This window comes from Tauraco erythrolophus, chromosome 3, assembly GCF_009769465.1.
Source record: "Tauraco erythrolophus isolate bTauEry1 chromosome 3, bTauEry1.pri, whole genome shotgun sequence".
Lineage (NCBI taxonomy): Eukaryota > Metazoa > Chordata > Aves > Musophagiformes > Musophagidae > Tauraco > Tauraco erythrolophus.
In genome coordinates this window covers 87,879,984-87,892,487 of record NC_141467.1, presented here as the reverse complement: position 1 = coordinate 87,892,487, position 12,504 = coordinate 87,879,984, and the positions used below count along the sequence as shown (strand labels likewise).

Below are 12,504 nucleotides of genomic sequence, written 5' to 3'. Positions count from 1 at the left end.
GAACTCTTGTATAGCCCTGTACCAGGACCAAAGGGATCGGTTAGAATCATCCAGTAAGAACATGTAGTAACATGTAGTACAAAGCACAAGTTGATTTGTAAATTGATTTATGATACCTATATAGAACTAGAGGAATGCATGTAGCTATCAAGGTCTAGATTAATGAAGATGGGGAAAGCCAACCATAACGGTTTCATAATGGTTTATGGGTACCTGCCAGGAACCGTGAACTTAAGCAAAAGGTAATTCCGGCAGGGGGAGATCGCGACCACCGAATCACAGACCACCTACCTATATTGCACCCCAGACTCATTTCTAGATGATTCTAACTTTGATGGCACAGAATCAGAAATGGGAGGAGAATATGCTAATGATTTTCGGGAATTTATATGTTTATGTATGATTTCCTAATGGATTTGCATATGTCAGCTCTATATAAGAAGTTTGACTTCGGTGCAAGGTGCGCACGTTAGGAGGAGATATCCCCCGTGCACCCGGCGCCGCAATAAAGAAGTGTCTGCTTATCTACATCCCATTGGTGTTGATAAGTTTCTTATTCCGGATTTTCGGTAACAATACCAGGTTTCGTTACTATGCTAATGTGATCCAGATTTATTCGGCAGTAGTTCTTAACACTGATTTATGTGGTGCAGCTGTAAAAAATTTTTTAACTGATATTAAGCCATGAGGAAGCCGTTTCAAAAACAGAGGAGTTACTGCTCTGTTTTTGTTTTTGTTCTGGTTTCAAAAAAATTATAACTCTCAATATACAAACAAATTTATTTTGTGTGTTGTTATTATTTTTTTTTTTAATTAATGTGTTTTCTCAAACGAAGTGCTCTTTTCAGATTGATATTTATAGAAGTGGTCGGTTATTCCTGGTATTGAATTCAAGGGTAAAATTTCAAGAAAAATACAGAGTGGGACCAGTCTTCAGAGTTCTAAAAAACCTTATTCACTGCGTACACTGTTAAATGGGTTGTGTCCTGAGAATAATTTTGTATTGATTTCACACTTTGCATTATGGCTACCAGTGATTTGAAAAAGTTATGTTTAGCATTTTTGTAAAACATATATCCAAACAATGCAGGGGCAATGAAAATGTGTGAAAGTTCCTGAACAGGTTTTTGTTTAATTGTCTTTATCAGTTAGAGTAGTAAAAAGTAACAGCTGCAGCTGCTTATGTTGGTGTGAAATGTGGGTAGCTCACTCATCCTCTTTTTTGTGAGATATCTGGTTTGCAGTAATGGTTGTTTCCCTTAAAAGTCTTGTTTGCTCTCTGATTCTGTTTACTGAGAATTGTTTTTTTGATCTCAGTCAAAATTACTCAGATATGGAATTAAGGTAACACAGCCTAACCTGTTCTTTGAAGACTGCAAAATAGATTAGATAAACGGACTCATATTTGTATTATACTTTTATTTTTATTTAAACCTACTCACATTTATTAAAAGGTATATGCCAGATGCAGACCAGCCAGACCTGTAACTATTTACAGATGTGCATTTTATACACATATAGCTGTTATCCAATCCTAAATACAGAGACAAACTTTAGGTACATTTTCCTATCTGTTTTCAGTAGAAGTAATGGAATATTTAAAAACTTATTTCCTGAAATGATTGTGATACTCCAAGCACGAAAATATTTTTTTGTTTTGCTAAAATAGTGGATTTTCAGCAGATAATAAAAAAGACCTTGTCATATTGAACTTTTTCAGTAATATTTACTGAAAGTGTTACTTTGTAAGGAAGAGCAATATCATATTTTGAAGTCACTGTCTCTAACACTGGGACAGTAGAGATATTCATATAGCAATATGTTCTTAAAATGGTAAACGTAATTATTTGACCCCTGCTGCAATAATAGTTCTAATTATTCCTCAATAATTAAAAATATTAGAAATTTTTTTTTTTAACAGTAGTACAACATTGTATGCTTTCTTGCATAGCAGAACAACACACTGTAAACTACGCTGTCAAGGAATATAGAAAAAAAGAATATTCTAGTTGTGCATTTATTGTTGTCATAGGTAAGCTTTATTTTGTCCCTGCACTGATGACTTTTGGAATGCTTATCTATGCTTATTATAACTATCAGAGAAACAAAATACTCTTTAAGCTGAAGAGCTCTGTACTTTCACATGCCAACTGATCTGCTTTTGATAAGTGCTGTTTTTCTGTGGTCCTTGTGTGGAAGCCAAGTAAAACCTTGGTTTTCAATTACTGATCAAATGTAGATTCAGTTTATAATAGGAATGTTCAGAGCTGGTTTGTAGAGGAACTGAAGGTGTGACTCAAAGCCCATGGAAATTGGTGGAAAGATGCTGATTAAAATGAGTTTTCAGTAAAACCAATGCCCAATGGACACCAACAATCTTTAATGTAGGATTGATGATAAATGTATATAGAATCATAGAATGGTTAGGGTTGGAAGGGACCTTAAAGATCATCTAGTTCCAACGCCCCTGCCATGGGCAGGGAAACCCTCTGCTACACCAGGTTGCCCAAAGCCTCATCCAACCTGGCCTTGAACACTGCCAGGGATGGGGCATCCACAACTTCTCTGGGCAACCTGTTCCACTGCCTCACCACTCTCAGAGTGAAAAATTTCTTTCTTATATCTATCTAACCTAAATCTGCCCTCTTTCAGTTTAAATCCATTGCCCCTTGTCCTATCACTACATGCCCTTGTAAAAAGTCCCTCTCCAGCTTTCCTGTAGGCCCCCTTTAGGTACTGGAAGGCTGCGATAAGATCACCCCGGAGCCTTCTCTTCTCCAGGCTGAACAGCCCCAACTCTCTCAGCCTGTATATAAAAAGTGGTGATGGGAATGATACACTTATTTTTAATTCATTTTACATTGTTTTTAATTTTGGAAAGGTTTCTTCTTTGTTAGATCAGTTAAGGGAAGATTTCCAAAAGTGAAGGTCAGAATAAGTTACCTGACATCCTTTTGATAAATTATACTGGGTTTAAAATGTTTCACTGTCTTTCATGTAACAGAAAATTCCTCTCAAAATTGCTATTTTTTTCTTTTAATTTCATATTGTAGGAGATGTTTGAGGGGAGCAGTCAATTAATTTGAAAAATTATACTTCATTATTGAAATATTTTTTTAACAAATCTGAAAATTAATACTGTGGAGAGGTTTTTTTCTTCCTAGAAAGTCTTCTCCTTTCTGTTTTGTGGGAATGGAAAGGGAAAAAACTCCACATGCATTGATTGTCTGTAGGGAAAAAGAAAAATTAAAAAGGAAAATCTACATTTTCAATGTCCACACTTTGAATTTAGATTTTTCTCTCTTGGAACAGGGACCTTATTTTCTATTTTAAACTCTAATAGGACTGTCTTAAAAATGCTTTTCAATTTTCTGCTAGAAATTTTCCTAAGGCATTTTAGATACAATGAATAAGATGGAATTAAATACTTACCTGTTATGAGACTGAAAATTACATATTTTTATTTTTTATGCTTGTATAGTGTATACATTGTACTTATGTAATAGATTCATTAATTTACAACTCTTTACTCTTTCAGTTTTTTAAAGGTCGTTACAGGGTCTCATTTATGGGATAAATAGTGTTTCGAGTGTCACAACTTTTTTCTCGGATCTGTCTGTCTCAGAATTTTAGACCTGCAAATGAAAATTCTTTTCCATTGTATCCTGGCTTTCTCCTCCACTGTTTTATTTGGTTGTCTCTGTTGCCCTATGGTTTTCCTCTTTTTTACTGTGTTCTGAATCCCTTCCTCTTCAACACAACTATAAAGCTTTTCTGCTCCTCTGCCTATCCCCAACAAGAGCATTTCAGCATTTCAGACCACTGCAGTGGTCAAAAATAAAATCTTTATACATACTTCTTTCTCACTGCAGTGCATCCAGACTCTGGCTTGAAGCACGGTACGCTCCAGACCTCGCTGTAGATAGATAATAATATCCAATGTTAGAGGAGAGATACCTTCCTCTAGCATCCTCTGCACTTCCCTCTCTTACTCTCTGCTTCATACTCTGCGTATATTTTCTCCTTTAAAGTGAGCAGAGATCTGTGAGAAAAGCAGGTTGCTTTTGACTTAGAGTGCAAGTTTTCTGGAAGAAAAGGAATTAAATAAAGTCCATGGATTTTTTTTTTTTTTTTGAGCTATTGCAGTCTGTTTTCCAGCTAATGTAGCTGATTAATTGATAGAATTTATTATATTTGTTGCTGTTACTCAATGATGACTTTATATTCTAAGACAGTGAGTTTTTTGTATTAAAAGCATAGGTTCTGAAATATATGCAGATAGGTTTTCCTTCTTCACACGCCCTGCTACTACAACTTTATCTCTGTACCAGAACAGAAATAACATGTGTGGTGATAATGTCACAAGCATTTTGCTCATGGATGAATTCCAAAACTCCATAGAATATTTAGTATAAGTTGAAGCTGTTCTGGAAGTTCCTGGCACCTACATTGGTGATAAGCAAAATATGACATCTCTTCTTTCCATATTATGTTATTTTCACACATTAAGGCAAAGTTACAAAAGATAGTTGAGCTCATCGAAAAGCTTGCTGTCACTTACAGAAGCAAATCCTGCTCCCATGTTCCTCTGGCTTTGGCTGTGTGATACTTCCCTTCACTTCCATTGGCTCTGGCACTCATCAGGCATATCCCTTTGTGGATGTGCTTCCCTTTGCTAACTCAATTGACTTGGGTGTCTTTTGAACGGATTCGTTCTTCATCAGCGCAGTTAAATGAATCATTCACAGAGGAGTGAGGAAATCACTAGAACCAGGGTGAAGTCAGTGTCAGAACTGTCGGAAAATTGGAATGAGCAGGCTCCCTTCCTTTGATGTTTAGAAAGCTCCAAGATCTGCTAAAATGTACTGTACATCTTTACCCAGATTTAAGATGAGAATAAACTATTGTTTTGATATGCTTTCTTCTAATCAGTTTTTCTATCCAAGAAGCAGGCAGATCCTCACTCTAGAGATTTGAAAAGACTATTTGTACGTTAGTGAGATATTCAGTTCTTCTTACTTAGTGTTTGAAGATCTTGCTATTTTTTATGTTTTAAAATAAGTTGACTGTTATAGGAAAGATAATTATTAATGAAGTTGATGTAATTTCTGATGTTAAAAAAAAGTGCAGAGTTGTGTGATAAAAGTTTCACACTGATCATGGATGATGGCAATTTTTAGAAACATGTTTTGTAAAGAATATGATTTCATGTCAGAACCTGACGAGTATTTTGTTGTCTAGTTTAAAGCAGCTGTTCAATTAAAAATGTTCAGCCTTGACCCATGATAATTATTTAAAAATAATAGATTGCATGAGCAGTTTTGCATTTTGACAGGGAAAAATTATCATTTGACAAAAATAAATTAGTTCATAAATCATATGTTGATTTGTTAATGAATGGTTGAATAAAGTATAAGATATTTTTATTATCATTTTCAGTGAGAGTAAAACTTGAGCCCAGTCAGTCCCTTCTGCTCAATCTTGTTTGCTTTGTTTCATAGGCTAGTAAAGCAAATTCTTCTTACTTCTTTTAAATTGATTGAATCGACATATAAAAAGTGTAGGAGTTACTCCTATTCATATTTGAATTAGAATGCTTTTAAAGAAGCCTTTGCACTTCTTATTGTCTTCCTAATTCAATGGATAAGTAACTGCTTCCTTGCAAGGAAAATTGGAAGACCAATTATCAATTCAATTTTATCAGGATGCTGCAGATCAAGCTTGCAATACTCTCAGCTGCAATTCAACACCTTTAATAACCTCTCAACACATATATGTGCATGCACACATGTACACCCAAAAACTTAAACACTAATTCAATTCAGACTTAGAATCACAGAATCACAGAATGGTTAGAGTTGGAAGGGACCTCAAAGATCATCTAGTTCCAACCCCGCTGCCACCAGGTAGGAAACCCTCCACTACACCAGGTTGTCCAAAGCTTCATCAAACCTGGCCTTCATCATTTCCAGGGATGGGGCATCAACAACTTCTCTGGGCAACCTATTCCAGTGCCTCACCGCCCTCAGAGTAAAGACTTTCTTCCTTAGGTCTAATCTAAATCTGTCCTCTTTCCATTTAAAGCCATTACTCCTTGTCATATCAATACACGCCTTTCTAAAAAGCCCCTCTCCAGCTTTCCTGTAGTATCCCTTCAGGTACTGAAAGAATTATTTGTCTATTACTCAATAGGGAAGTGCTTTCCGTTTCCAATACACATTTGAGATTTCAAAAATATTTCTTCTCAACTGGTGTGTAAGAAAGAACATTAGAGGTTGTTGTAGGTTGACCGTGGCTGGCTGTCAGATGCCCACCCAGCCAATCCATCTCTCCCTCTCTAAACAGGACAGCAAGAGAAAATAAAATGAAGAAACACCTCGGTCAAGATAAAGACAGGGAGATCACTTACCGTTTACTGTCACAGGCAAAAGAGACACAACTCAAGCGAGCTGGGTGGTGGGAAACAAAGACAAAACCTAAAACGCCTTCCCCTCATCCCCACCCTTTTTTTGTGAGGCTCAGCTTCATTATTATCTCCTCTGCCTTCCTGCTCCCTGAGCAGCACCGGGGAGATGGAGAATGTGAGGTTGTGATTGGTCCGTAACGGTTCCTTTCTCCTGTTCCTTTCTCCTCTCACTTTTCCCTGCTCCAGTCTGAGTCCTTGTAATGGTTTGATATAAAGGGGTTCTGGTGGCAGGAGAGGAGATTTGCTCCCTGTGACTTCCCTGGTTTTGGAACCGGGTCAGACCCAGTTCTGGCCACCAAATCGGACTCCCATCCCCCTCGGGGTTGAGCCAATCGGCACCCCTGCAAATTGCACTATTTAAGTTGTGACAAAGGAACCGGAAGAGGTGCTTTGCCCAGGAGGGAGGAGGGCGCTGCCCCCACTTCCCAGCTCCCAGCCGGGTGCTGCCCGCGCTGGGCTGGTGCCACCCACTGAGGATGGCTGCGGCAGAGCCGCTTGGGGAACTCGGGGAGCACCCCGCTCCCGGGGTGCCCACTGGGTCGAGTTCACCCAGAGAGGACTAAGATCTGAGAGAAACGGCCACACAGACACTGGGTCAGTGAAGATGGAACGGGACGAGGTGTGCCGGAGCTGAGTTTCCCCTGCAACTGGTGGCGAGACGGCAGGCGGCCCGCCTGCAGCCAGGACAGACTCGGTGGAGCAGAGACCCACTCGCAGCCCGTGGAGAACCCACGTCGGAGAATAGATGTCTGAGCCTGAGGACGGTCATGAAGCATGGGCACAACAAGGTAGAGATGCATCTAGAGTCCATGGGACGACCCACACCGGAGTGAGTGGCAACAACTCCCTAAGAATCTGAGACTGTGGTAAAGCCCGCACTAGAGCAATCCGATGGGGAAGGATTGCATCCTGCGAGTAGGACTCACGTTGGAGAAGTCTGTGGATTTTTTCCTTGTGAGTAGGGGATCCACTGGAGCAAGGGAAAAAGGGTGTAAGGACAACTCCTTTAAGAAAAGGAGCGGCAGTAACAACATGAGATGAACTGACCTGCACTCCCCCATTCCCTGTCCCCCTGCGCTGCTGGGGGAGAAGGTAGAGCTGGGAAAAAAAGGAAAGGAGGGGGGGTGGGCAGAGGTGTTGTTTTTAAGATCTGGCTTTGTTTCTTTTTATCCTCTCAAGTAACTGGTTTTGTTTGTCCTTGTCTTTTTAAGTAACTCTTAATAAATTGCTTTGCTTTGAGAAAGCTGAGTCTGTTTTGCCCAGGACCATGCTTGGTGAGTGCTCCTTCTCTGTTCTTGTCTCGACCCTCAGTCCTTTGATTACATTTTTCTCCTCTCCACTTCTCTGGGGAAAGCATGAGAGAGCAGCTGTGTGGAGTTTAGTTGCTGGGTCGGCCTAAACCACAACAGCTCCACTATGAGTCCTCTCCATGGACTGCAATTACTTCAGCAAATATCACTCTGCACTTGTGTGGGGTCTTCCATGGACTACAGTGTGGATATACGCTCTAACATAGATCCCTAAGGACTGCAGGGGAATCTCTGCTACATTGCCTGGAGCAGCTCCTCTTTCTTCTTGTTTGACCTCGGTGTTCACAAGTCTGTTTTTCACACTTCTTTTCTTCACTCCTCACTACATGTGCAGCATTTTTCCCCTTCTTAGATATGTTTTCGGAGGCACCACTAGCTTTGCTAATGCACCTTGCAGAGGGTCTGTTGTGGAGCTGGCTGGAACCAGCTGTGTCCAGCATGGAGCAGCCCCTGGCCTCTCCTCACAGAGCCTCCCCCACTACCAATGCCCCATGAAATACACACGTGATAGAGCCTCACTGCCTAGAAATTGATTGATTTCTGGAATCGTGAGATTTTCATATCCCTCTTAGAACTCTAGCAATTCTTTCAGTGATATACTGTTAAACTCTAAATTTACTTATTAGTTACATGACCAATCCTCTTCTGAATCCTTCTAAACTCTTGGTTTAATAAAAGAACTAGTTCAACAAGGTAATTGAACTTCATCTTATCAATTTTAATTTGCTACTTTTAAATTTCATGGAATTCTTCTATTATTATGAAATAATAGCTTTTCTTTAAATTAAAATAGTTATTTTTCTAATAAAGTGCAGCAGAACAGTAGCAAAGAGAGCATGATCCTTGATTATTTGAATACTGTAAGAAAATACATACTGGGTCAATGGAAAAAGTTTGAAGTAGGAAGGACTAAAAAGGAATCTACTACAATTTTAATTATTCTGGACTATTTTCCTTTCTGATATAATGCTGGAAAAATAGTTAGAACATACCTGCAAAAAGACAGAAATGCAAAGTGTATGTAATTTCTCCCTCCAAATTCATTAAGAAGTGTGACTAGTGACTTGATTGTCATCATAGCGATTGTGTGATCCAATTAATCAGAATACTTTTGGAGCATATTTGATCCTCTCTTGGATTAGCTGCTATTGCTCCTTGACTTTTTAACCTTTGGCATTCTTGGAACTTGCTATTCTGACCTGGTCTGTTCCCCTCAAAGGTCAGAAAGGCATGGATACATAGGTGAGTGCATAGAATATGATTGTGAGAAAAGGTCATGGTGATGAAGAGTTAAAGAGAAACTAGTTTTGCTTTGATAATTAATAGAACAATGAGAAATACATAATCATGGAAATATTGTTGATGCGATCCATCAGATTAGATACAGGACTCTCAGATTTTTAGAAATTTAAATTCCTATGTATAATGTAAATGATTTTTACTCTCAGAAATGTTTTGGTGTACTCATTTAAAAATATTCTCTTTTTTTTAAGTGTGAAAATTTATTTTTATAATTATTCTATCTAAACAAGAAATAAAAATTAAAAAAATAACTCTGAAAACCCACCCTAAACATGTATCGGAAACTAGGGAAAGTAGGGTGTCTGTGCAAATGCAGAAATACTCTTGTAAGATATGTTTGTTTGGGCAACCTGGTGTAGTGGAGGGTTTGTCTGCCCATGGCAGGGGGGTTGGACCTAGATGATCTTTGAGGTCCTTTCCAACCCTAACCATTCTATGATTCTATGTTTCTATGTCCTAACAAAGGTTCATAACTGGTTTACGTGAGAATCAGTTTATTTTTACTGGAGCGATGGTAAAGAATAAAATTCATTCATTTGTTCTAGGAATTCTACAGTGAAATTTAGCTTTCATCATCAGACAGTTTGGTATGTTGACATGTTAGAAATTGTGTTTCTCAACTTTGGCGACCTTTACATTTCCTTAGTATTGTCCTCTGAGCTGGACTCTCCTCAACTAGAGGCTCCAGGAAGACCTTGTTACAATCTTTCAATACTGATAAGAAAGGGGCTGATAAGAAAGATGATGACAAACTTTCTACTAAGGCCTGTAGTGATAGGACCAGGGGTGGTGGTTTTAAACTCGAAGAAGGTAGATTCAGACTAGATATAAGGAAGAAATTTTTCACAATGCCGCATCCTTAGAAACATTCAAGGTCAGGCTGTATGGGGCTCTGAGCAACCTGATCTCATTGAAGATGTGTTTTTATATTAGGTCAGTTTACTTTTAAGTGTTGACACCAATGAATAAATGTGTTTATGAGTAAGCTAGTAGGAAAATTGCACTGATATTGAGTTGTCAAAGAATTATGCATATGACCATTTGGGAGAGGTAAGCATTTTATTAATCTGTCTTATTGTTAGAACAAAAATATATTTTCATAATCAATTTTTAAAAATGCATTTCCTAATTGCTAAATATTCTGTAAATAATTCTCAATTTTTGTATATTAATATAAATTCTTTAATTTGGACGTATTTTAATGACATTATTCATGAAGGTGCAAATGACAAAGCAAAGAATATGTTTCTGGATACACACATTGATGACTTGTTGCATATATACAGATCAGTATATACACCTCTCTAAGTGTCATTGTTGTTTTTGTTCATGTTTTTCAATTTTATGATCATTATGCAGTGAGTAATATTGTCTTATCATTTGGCTTTCACACGTGTCATGATTGTAACCAATAGCATACATTGGCTATTGCAATGTCTTTAACAATGGTTTCCGTAAAGGCGTAGGGTAACGAATGAATGTTCCCTGGAAAGAGGAGATAGGCTATTGTGGTGGGTTTTTTTCCAAAGATTGCTTAAGAAAACACAACAAAATAACACCCATTAATTTAGAGTATCTGTTAAGAATACCAAGTAGATAGTCATTAGAGAATAATATATTTTATTTTTACGATTCTCACAGCAAATGAGTCTTATGGGTAAGTTATATAGTACACTACACAGAATTAATCTAAAGATATCTTAACATTAAAAAGAAATAAAACATTAAAATAAATGCTAATATTAGAATTACAATAATTTTTCAGGTAATCATTTCCAGATCTTTCAAATTTTGGACTCCTCATCACTCTCTGTCCTTCCTTCTGGTGAGACTAGAAATACTGGTAATGGCAGGACATAACGTGTCAGTTCACTTCAGAAGAAGACTAAATTTCAGTACAAGCAGCAGAAAGTGTATTAAAGTAACATTGAACACCACTGGTGTTTGCAGTACTTATATCAAGCAAAATTAAAAATACGTTTTCTTCCAGTAAAAAATATCAGGGTTTACGTCTTTTTTATTTTAAGTGTCCAGAAGACCAATCTATGAATTGGATGTCCTAGAATCCTATAAAGATGCATTACAAAATCAAATGTTTCTGTGAATCTTATTTAATATATAGCTTTTTTACCGTGGGTGTTTAACAATGTAGTGAAGAGTTTTGGAGATTGTCTGTGTATGTGTACACTAAATTTTACATTTCACATATAGCAGTAAATCAACATCATCATGACTGTATGTATGAAAAAACCCCAACCAAACAACAAAATAGTGAATTTATTCTAAGAGTGGAAAAGGAAAAGGGAAATCTTGAGCAACGTGAACTAACTCTCATGTTAAGCCTACTCTGACTTCACAGTTCCCTTCTGACCTAAATTTTTCTATCATTCTAAATTCAAAGTAATAAGTAAAAATAGGGCTTGGCTACAAACACATGAAAACAATTTAATGTTAATAATTAATAAAATAAATCATCCTAATCAGCTACATAATTTGCCACACACGGCTAACTGGGTTCCAAAGGCATGTCTAGATTTCACTGGTGAGTATACACAGCTAGATTATTTAACTTGTTCTTTACGTATTTTTGACAAGTAAATGCTAGAGGTTTTGTTGGTCTGGCATGAACCCTGATGAGGTTATTCTCCTAGAACAAAGAAAGTAAGTGTTATCATATGTATGTCAAATAAAAAGAATGTGTAGATCTGAGTATCAGCAGAGCATATTAGCAGTGCTATGAGTACACAAAAATTGGCCTTTCATCTGTTTCTCAAACATAGTGGTTTTAATATAACAAACAAACAAACAAACAAAAAAACAACCACCAACCAAAAATACCAAAACCAAACCAAAACCCAAAAAAACCCTAGCAACCCTGTAATTCCTTGCAAGAGAGCTTTCTCTATAGATGTATGATTTTACAACAGTGCTCTTTGGATTTCCTGTTTGAGTCGAAAGCCAAAATACCTTCTCTGAGGCTAACATACATAGTTTATATAGTCTTAAATTCCCTCATTAAAGTGTATCATGGTTCCTTTTCTTTCATCATATTGCTGCAGAAAATTCATCTGCAAATTTTAACAGAAGTCTGTGTAAAATATATAATGCAATAGACATTTGAACATAACTCTCAATAGTGTAAATTGGCTGGTGTTTTATGGTTTGTTTGTTTGTTTTTTTTTTCTTCTACTAAAAATCTGGACCATTTTTAAAGTCCAGTTTCTATATCTTACTATCATCTCTACTAAGTACAGTTTTCTCAAACCAATGTACCTTACCTGGTTCAGTGTCCATGAAAACTGCTAAACTTTTATATTGATTCCTTAAACTATTGTATAAAAATCATTTTTCTTAAGTAATATAAACTACATACTTTTAAGTCAGTTTCCCTTTCCATGATGAAATATTGTTTGGAACATCAACCTG

At 37.2% G+C, this 12,504-nt stretch overlaps 1 protein-coding gene across 4 annotated transcripts in view; it reads left to right on the top strand.

The window, feature by feature from the left end:
• Positions 1 to 12,504, top strand: part of CSMD3 (CUB and Sushi multiple domains 3) — a 737,988-nt gene that overhangs the window by 103,289 nt on the left and 622,195 nt on the right. The gene's annotated exons all lie outside the window — the stretch shown is intronic.